The sequence below is a fragment of the Dasypus novemcinctus genome, chromosome 17, assembly GCF_030445035.2.
Source record: "Dasypus novemcinctus isolate mDasNov1 chromosome 17, mDasNov1.1.hap2, whole genome shotgun sequence".
In the NCBI taxonomy this organism is placed as follows: domain Eukaryota; kingdom Metazoa; phylum Chordata; class Mammalia; order Cingulata; family Dasypodidae; genus Dasypus; species Dasypus novemcinctus.
This window is the reverse complement of record NC_080689.1, coordinates 29,494,099-29,502,921: the sequence shown is the minus strand read 5'-3', so window position 1 is coordinate 29,502,921 and position 8,823 is coordinate 29,494,099. Positions and strand designations below refer to the sequence as shown.

General features: G+C 39.9%; 1 pseudogene; it reads left to right on the top strand.

Annotated features, from left to right (window-relative positions):
• Nucleotides 1–4,876: 4,876 nt before the first annotated feature.
• Nucleotides 4,877–6,425, top strand: LOC101417481 (tubulin alpha-1B chain pseudogene; annotated as a pseudogene).
• The last annotated feature ends 2,398 nt before the right edge of the window (nucleotides 6,426–8,823 follow it).

The following is an 8,823-nucleotide window of genomic DNA, read 5'->3' as shown; positions in this document are numbered from 1 at the left end:
ACTTAGTTGGGCTTAGGAAAGCTTTTCTAGGAATATTGCCCTGGCAGTGGTGTGGTATTTTCAGATTTATTTGCCAAGAAGGAAAAGCTTATTTTAATGTTCCCACTGGCCCCATAATTTATTTCTATCTGCTGTGGAGGAAAATAATTAAATTATTAATGTTTGGCCCATATGTGCAGCTGCTTTTTCATTTATAATGTTCATACACCTAATGGAAATATTCCAGACTTCAAGTAAGTCAGTGACTCAGGACCAAAGATATATTATTTTGACTAACAATGTTTTAATTCCTCCAAAGAAATTTATATAGACTGATTTTATTTGCTGCCAACATTAATCCCAGTATGGTTAGATTCAGAACACTTGAATATCCCCCTCTCTAGGATATCTTCAGAAATATAAAGCAGCCTTGAATTACTTTCCCTCTGAAAAATACTGAAGGGTGAATAGAAAACCTCACGTATCACATTCCTTACCCTGTGTGTATCCTGTCTGGCACACAGGGGAAATGGGTTGGTCAGGGAAATGGATGGAGATCTCTTTTCTGAAGCCATAATTTTAATAAGATCTTGAAAATCTCTTCTCTCTCCATCCCACATACGTTCCAGGTTTCCTTGTTTTAAGTCAGATGAGTTCTATCTGAAAGTCTATGTTAACGGAGGTCTGCGGTTCAAACCTGGGGCCCCCTTGACCCGTGTGGAGCTGGCCCATGCGCAGTGCTGATGTACACAAGGAGTGCCGCGCCACGCAGGGGTGTCCCCCACGTAGGGGAGCCCCACGCGCAAGGAGTGCACCTGTAAGGATTGCCGCCCAGCGCGAAAGAAAGTGCAGCCTGCCCAGGAATGGCGCCACCCACACTTTCCAAGCCGCTGATGACAACAGAAGCGGACAAAGAAACAAGACGCAGCAAACAGACACAGAAAACAGACAACCGAGGGAGGGGGGGGAATTAAATAAATAAATAAATCTTTAAAAAAAAAAAAAAAGAAAGTCTATGTTAAACTGACATCATGTAAGATATTTTTGGGCATTTTGACCCCCAAAGACTTTGTAATCTGAGCATTGGGGAAAAAATATTTCCAGATTATATTGAAAGATACAAAACGGATGCTCTGTAAAACAATAAAATACAACAGAAATAAGATTTAGAGAATGTTCTAGAAATATTGAGAACATCTAAATGAAATGTTAATAAGTACATTCTTAGGTTTTCCCTTAATGGACAGAGTTCACATAGTTGATTCTTTTTTTTTTTTTATTGATTTTGTAAAAATATTACATTAAAAAAATATGAGGTCCCATTCGACCCCACCACCCCCACCGCACCCCTCCCCCACCCCAGCAACACTCACTCCCATCATCATGACACATCCATTGCATTTGATAAGTACATCTCTGGGTATCTCTGCACCTCATGGTCATTGGTCCACATCATGGCCCACACTCTCCCCCATTCCATCCAGTGAGCCCTGGGAGGATTTACAATGTCCGGTGATTGCCCCTGAAGCACCATCCAGGGCAACTCTAAGTCCCAAAGGCGCCTCCACATCTCATCTCTTCCTGCCATTCCCCATACCCATCAGCCACCATGTCCACTTTTCCCACTCCATTGCCACCTTTTCTCTGAGGTCCTTGGATTGGTTGTGTCCGTTGCAACTCTATGTCAAGAGGAGGCTCAGATTCCACATGGTTACTGGATGCAATCCTCCTGCTTTCAGTTGTAGGCACTCTAGGCTCCATGGTGTGGTGGTTGCCCTTCTTTAACTCCATCTTAGCTGAGTGAGGTGAGTCCAATAATTCAGATTGTAGGAGATGGAGTCTGTTGAGGCTCAGGGCCTGGCTATCATATTGTCAGTAAAAAGATTCAATCCCCTAAATATATCTTAAACCCCAATACCAACTACAATTCCAGTAAAGTAGCATGATAGTCTTATGAGAAGAGATCCCCTCTGGGTCCAGTTTCATCACGCAGAAACACCAGCTCCATAGAAGGGCCATCTGACATGGCAGTGAACCCTATCTGCCATGACCGTAGAACCCGTGGGTCCCTTTAGCCCTCAAAGGAACCAATACCTGGGGATTGTATCTACTTTATCTGTCTCTTAGACTCTGCTCAGTTGTGCATAAGGGAAATCCTTTTAATCTGAAATGTTAGGGAAAAAGTACAGAGTGCTGGTTTCTACAAATAACCATTCATTTCAATTTGCTACATTGACAATCTTTCTAGCAAGGTTTGTAAGACAGGATTAAGTGATTTGCATTTCCTCTGAGGACAATAATGATTGTGCTTGCATCAGGGATTTTCCAGCAATAAAATAATTTGGGACAGATTCATTTTCACTCCCTTGTAGATGGTGGCAAAAAAGATTTCTCAGGGGCTATTGTAGCATCTCTGAGTGTCTTTGATTTTCACTGTAATAGGGGGAAGGCTTGATGCCAGATAGGGGGAAGGCTTGATGCCCCAGCAATGATGTTTTACTTTCTGGTACTTAAGTACATAGTACAAAGATTATACTTCTAGAGACCCCAGCTTTTAGTAGTCCATAATAAAATGCTTACCCAGTGAATTTGCAGAGATCTGTTTTTATCACCTGTTTAAATGCTCAAGTCCCTAGACAAGCAGCAGCAAAATAAAATAGAATCAAAGGGGAAACCACTCCAACCAGTGTGTCTGCACCTAAAAAATTATTTCAGATGTCTTAGTGATATATCACATTTATCTGATCACATTATTTTTTACCTTGAGTATTTGAGTTCTCATTCTTATGGACTAGAGGGAAAATACTCGAAAGTAGTCATTATTGAGAAAAAATAAAGGGATGTGACTATTTAAAAATTCTGGAACAAACATTATTAAACACTGTTGAATGTGCAAAGGGAAATAGATAATGAAAAAATTCCTTGAAAAAATACTTAATGCAATAAAATAAGAGATGGGGTTTAGGTTTAGGAAAAAGCCATGTCCGTGATATTATGAGGAAGTAGTTCATGCTTTCTATTTTTGTGTTCGAAAACTGTCAGTTTGCTTATAAATTCTTTATTTCCACCTCTTCCCTCCACTGTGCCCTCCTTACTGCTAAGCCTGAGCAAATGCTTCATGGTTTTGGTGTCAATTAAGTGCAACTTTGTAGGAATCTTAATAGTTTTTCCATACATAGATAGCTCCCACAGGGCCCCTAGGCCAGGAGACTCACCAGTTTATTTATCAAAATGTCTACTTCTCCTTTTAAGCATGAGAGGGTTTCACTGATTGGAAAATAGTTCTGCAGTTGGTTGGGAGTGTCTTTTATTCTGATGGTTTAAAAATAAAACACACACGATTTCCGTTGACCTCTCGATATTTTGTTATGAATGGCCTAACTCAACACCGAAGGAGTCACGTATAAATAGAGGAAATTGAGTATTGGAAATGAATGATTTTATAGGGAGTTTTTGAGTATTGATGAGATATTGTTTAGAGGGGCCTCATGGAATATAGACCACAAGGTCCAGCTCCAATTAACATTGTATTTCCAATGACAACACACTTTTGAGTCTTGTTAAATTTGTGTTTAGTTTCTGACCATGAGTTTTGGCTAACTTTTCTTGACGTCGAGTCTATTGTAGTCTATCACATTTAATTTTAACCACTATAAGCCATCGATGCTGGGACAATGCATAAGCGACTATGCCTTCTTAGAGCAGTGCAATTTAAATGAATATTTACACAAATATATCAGATTTCCTAACTGATATGCCTACCATATCCACTTCTCCTTCTCCCACTACTGTAAATTTGTTTTCTTGGGAAAACAAATTTTATGAAGACAACATTTAGTTTCTTTGCTAGGCTTTAAGGGACTTTACAGAAAATAAAAGTTTAATCAGTTTTGCTCTTTATGAGAAAAATTCCAATAATGGAAATGGCAGGTTTCTATAGTTACGCATTATGACTTCTACATTTAAAAGAGCAAAGCTCTTAAGCAAGAAGGAACATAAATGGTTTTTATTAATATTCATATAATATTACTTCCCACTCACAATAAAGCACATTAAAATTTAATCAACTAGTTAGCAAATGAATGCACCAAATGTTAATCTCCAATCATGCTATTCATATTTGAATCTCTAGTCTGACTAATGCTTCTTTTTTCACTTGAAACCTGAAAAAAAAAACCTTGTCTTCAACATTGTGTTGGTGTGCCATTTTCACAGCCTGATACCTTACAGAACATTAGTTCTTGTAAATCATAATTGAATAGCTTTTTGAGTTTATTCTGCAATGTTATGATTATTATGCAACATAAATTTAAATGAGAACAGTGAATAAGTTTTACCATGCAAACTGCTTTAAAATTGGGGTAAAAATTTTTTGTCCCTAAATCTTTAGGTCTACAGCCAACTGAAGGGTTTTGTAAACAGTAATGCTAACAAAATAGATATTTTTAATCTAGGACAAGGGTGGTCCATTGGGGTGCAATTTTTCCCCCTCCCTTAGGGGACTTCAGGGAATGTCTGAGGACACCTGATTGTTACAATAGGAGGGAAGAGTACTATTAGAATCTAGTTAGTAGAGGCCAGGGACGCAGCTAAACTTCCCACAATGCACAGGACAGCCCCTACAACAAAGAAATATCTTGTCTGAATGTTAACAGTGCCATGGTTGAGAAATCCTGATCTAGGATGATGTCTTTTCATTCTGTGATAAATAAATTAAGCAATCAAGATATGTTAAATGATTTCAACTACTAAGGAGTCCTAAAAGTTATTCTTTTGATTTCAAAACCAGAGAAAATACCATTGAGTGCGTTACTTACCTCGACTCTTAGCTTGTTGGGGATGGTAACCGGGACCCATGTCTGCTCCTGTCGTCTTCGCCTTCCATCCCGTAGCTACCATGTGTGAGTGCATCTCCATCCACATCGGCCAGGCCGGTGTTGAGATTGGCAGTGCCTGCTGGGAGCTCTACTGCCTGGAACACGGCATCCAGCCCGATGGTCTGATGCCAAGTGACAAGACCATTGGGGAAGGAGATGACTCCTTCAGCACCTTCTTCAGTGAGACCGGCGCTGGCAAGCATGTGCCCAGGGCAGTGTTTATAGACCTGGAACCCATAGTCATTGATGAAGTTCGCACTGGCACCTACCGCCAGCTCTTCCACCCTGAGCAGCTCATCACAGGCAAGGAAGATGCTGCCAATAACTATGCCCATGGGCATTACACCATTGGCAAGGAGATCATCAACCTGGTTCTGGACAGAATTCGCAAACTGGCCGACCAGTGCACAGGTCTTCAGGGCTTCTTGGTTTTCCACAGCTTTGGTGGGGGAACTGGTTCTGGGTTCACCTCCCTGCTGATGGAATGCCTTTCTGTTGATTATGGCAAGAAGTCCAAGCTGGAGTTCTCCATTTACCCAGCCCCCCCGGTCTCCACGGCTGTGGTCAAGCCCTACAGCTCCATCCTCACCACCCACACCACCCTGGAGCACTCAGATTGTACTTTCATGGTAGACAATGAGGGCACCTATGACATCTGTCATAGAAATCTTGATATTAAGCACACAAACTACACCAAACTTAACTGCCTCATTAGCCAGATTGTGTCCTCCATCACAGCTTCCCTCAGGTTTGATGGTGCTCTGAATGTAGATCTGAGAGAATTCCAGACCAAGCTGGTGCCCTATCCCCGCATCTCCTTTTTCATCACTTTCCTCTGGCCACATACGCCCCTGTCATCTCTGCTGAGAAAGCCTATCATGAGCAGCTTTCTGTAGCAGAGATTACCAATGCTTGCTTTGAGCCGGCCAACCAGATGGTGAAATGCGGCCCTCACCACGGTAAACACATGGCCTGCTGCCTGTTGTACCATGGTGATGTGGTTCCCGAAGACGTCAGTGCTGCCATTGCCACCATCAAGACCAAGCGTAGCATCTAGTTTGTGGACTGGTGTCCCACTGGCTTCAACGTCGGCATTAATTACCAGCCTCCCACTGTGGTTCCTGATGGAGACCTGGCCAAGGTCCAGCGAGCTGTGTGCATGGCTGAGCAACACCATAGCCCTTGCTGAAGCCTGGACTCGCCTCGACCACAAGTTTGACCTGATGTATGCCAAGCGTGCCTTTGTTCACTGGTAGGTGGGGAAAGGAATGGAGGAAGGAGAGTTTTCTGAGGCTCGTGAGGACATGGCTGCCCTTGAGAAGGGTTATAAGGAGGTTGGTGTAGATTCTGTTGAAGGAGAAGGTGAGGAAGAAAGAGAAGAATATTAGTACCCATTTCTCAGCCCTAAAGCATGTCTCACTCCCAGTACTTCAGCTTCTCCATTAGCTGACAAGGCATTTAAGCTCTCTAGTTAGCTTGTCTACACTTGATTGTGATCATGTCTTACTTTTCCATGTGTATCTGTAAAGTTTTCAATCATGTCTCAGTAAAGGCTTTAAGAAAAGTGAAAAAAAAGAAAATGCCATTGATAGTATATAAATTTTAATTTAATATCTACCTCAGGGAGGAAGAAGTAGAACAATGGAAAAAAAGCAATATAGCATTTTGTTTCCATTAGGAAATCCAACTTGTTTTCAAGTTTATTTTCCTAAGATTCTTTGGTCAGCCTGAGTATATACCTATGGAGAATAAAATGTCAGTGTAATTATACATGACAGATATTTCAAAGTTCTGTGAAACAGACGTGATTAAGAGAAAATGCCTTGCAGCACCTTTTCCTGAAATAGTGGTCAAAATTGTAAAGGTTATTTAAGTTTCTTCTCTCCTTCAATCATGTAATTTTTGAATAAAATACTTTTAAAATTTCTTGATTGCTCTATTTGATCATCATCAGTATGTATTGAATTTAAAAATTGTATTAATATTTAATTAATTCTGGTAAGGTTTGAGAGAAATATCACTGAGATACAGAATATTAAAACTCAACTTCCTAAAAAGATATTAAAATCTCATCTCATCTACCCTGAAATTAGCTCTTGTGCCAGGACCAGGAATATTTGAAACACTAGGAATTATAGCATTAAAACCTGCTTTGCCAGTATGAATATATAGTAAATGTACCTATATTCAAACAAGTAAAACATATTCAAAAGAAATTACTTCAAATAAGCAACAAAGTGCTATGCTGTATATTAGAAAAGCCTAGAAGAAGCAAGTCTAGAGGCCTGGTATACAAAAAATATTGAATCTATAAAAGCATATAACTACAAAAAAGAATATTCTAAAGAAAATTGTATTTGTATTGCAGAAGAAAATACAAAGAAATGGAAAACTGAAAAGTATTATGGATGAAAATCAACTTTTACAATTTCTCTGGAAATTGTTCATAACGCTGCTTTTTGTTATTCCATTTATTACTCAGCAACAGTAAACTTCTGACAGAACATGCTTACCAAGTAAAAAACAAGGCCCCCTGTGTCTTACAATCTATTTTTAAAAAAATTAATTTATTGATACATATTAATAAAGCAAACAATTTATCCAAAGTATACAGTTAATGGTATTTGGTATAATCACATAGTTGTGTGTTCATCACTTCAATAATTATTAAAGCATTTTCATTATTTCAATAAGAAAAAACAGACAAACAAGAAAATTCCTTACCTCTCAATCTGTTCCCCCTGCTGTTACCTAGCTGCTGTTACCTAGCTGCTATTTCTGGCTATTCTTGCATAACGACTTCTGTTTATTAAGCAGCTTTTATTTTTTAAAGATTTATTTTTTATTTACTTCTCTCCCCTTCTCCCCGCCGCGCCCCCCATTGTCTGCTCTCCATGTCCATTCACTGTTTGTTCTTCTTTGTCCACTTGTATTCTTTGTCAGCGGCACCTGGAATCTGTGTCTCTTTTTGTTGCACCATCTTGCTTTGTCAGCTCTCCTTGTGTGCGGTGCCACCCCTGGGTGGGCTGTGTTTTTTTCATGTGGGGTGGCTCTCCTTGAGGGGCGCACTCCTTGTGCATGGGGCTTCCCTATGCAGCAGACACCCCTGAATGGCAGGGTACTCCTTATGTGCATCAGCATTGTGCATGGGCCAGTTTACCAAACCGATTAGGAGGCCCTGGGTTTTTTTTTTTAATATTACATTAAAAAAATATGAGGTCCCCATATACCCCCCACCCCCCTCACCCCACTCCTCCCACAACAACAACCTCCTCCATCATCATGGGACATCCATTGCACTTGGTGAATACATCTCTGAGCACTGCTGCACCACATGGTCAATGGTCCACATTATAGTTAACACTCTCCCCCAGTCCACCCTAGACCCTGGGTTTGAATCCTGGACCTCCTATGTGGTAGGCAAACACTGTATCAGTTGAGCCAAATCCACTTCCCTACTAAGCAGTTTTATTGAGATATATACATATACCTTATGATCTATCCAAAGTCTATAATCAAGGCTTTTTTTTTAGCTGTTAAAAAGTCCTTTATTGTTAAGTATAAAATAAAAAATAGACTGAAAGAAATTATGAATTTTAAATGAGAGTGCAAGGCCAAGTTAGATTTAATGTAATCAATTATAAAAAAATAGCATAGCAACAAATTTTTATAGGTTGGTGGAAAAGGAATTTCGGATTTGGGTCATGAATTTTAAATCATTATAACTAGGCTCAAACACATTTTAATTTTAATTTATTTTAATTTATTTTTAAATTTTATTTTATTTATTCATTTTTAAAAAAATATTACATTCAAAAAATATGAGGTCCCCATTCACCCCCACTGCCCCCACCCCACCACTCGCCCCACCCCACCACTCGCCCCACAGTAACACTCTCCCCCATCATTATGACACATCCATTGCATCTGGTGAGTACATCTCTGGGCATCCCTGCACCCCATGGCC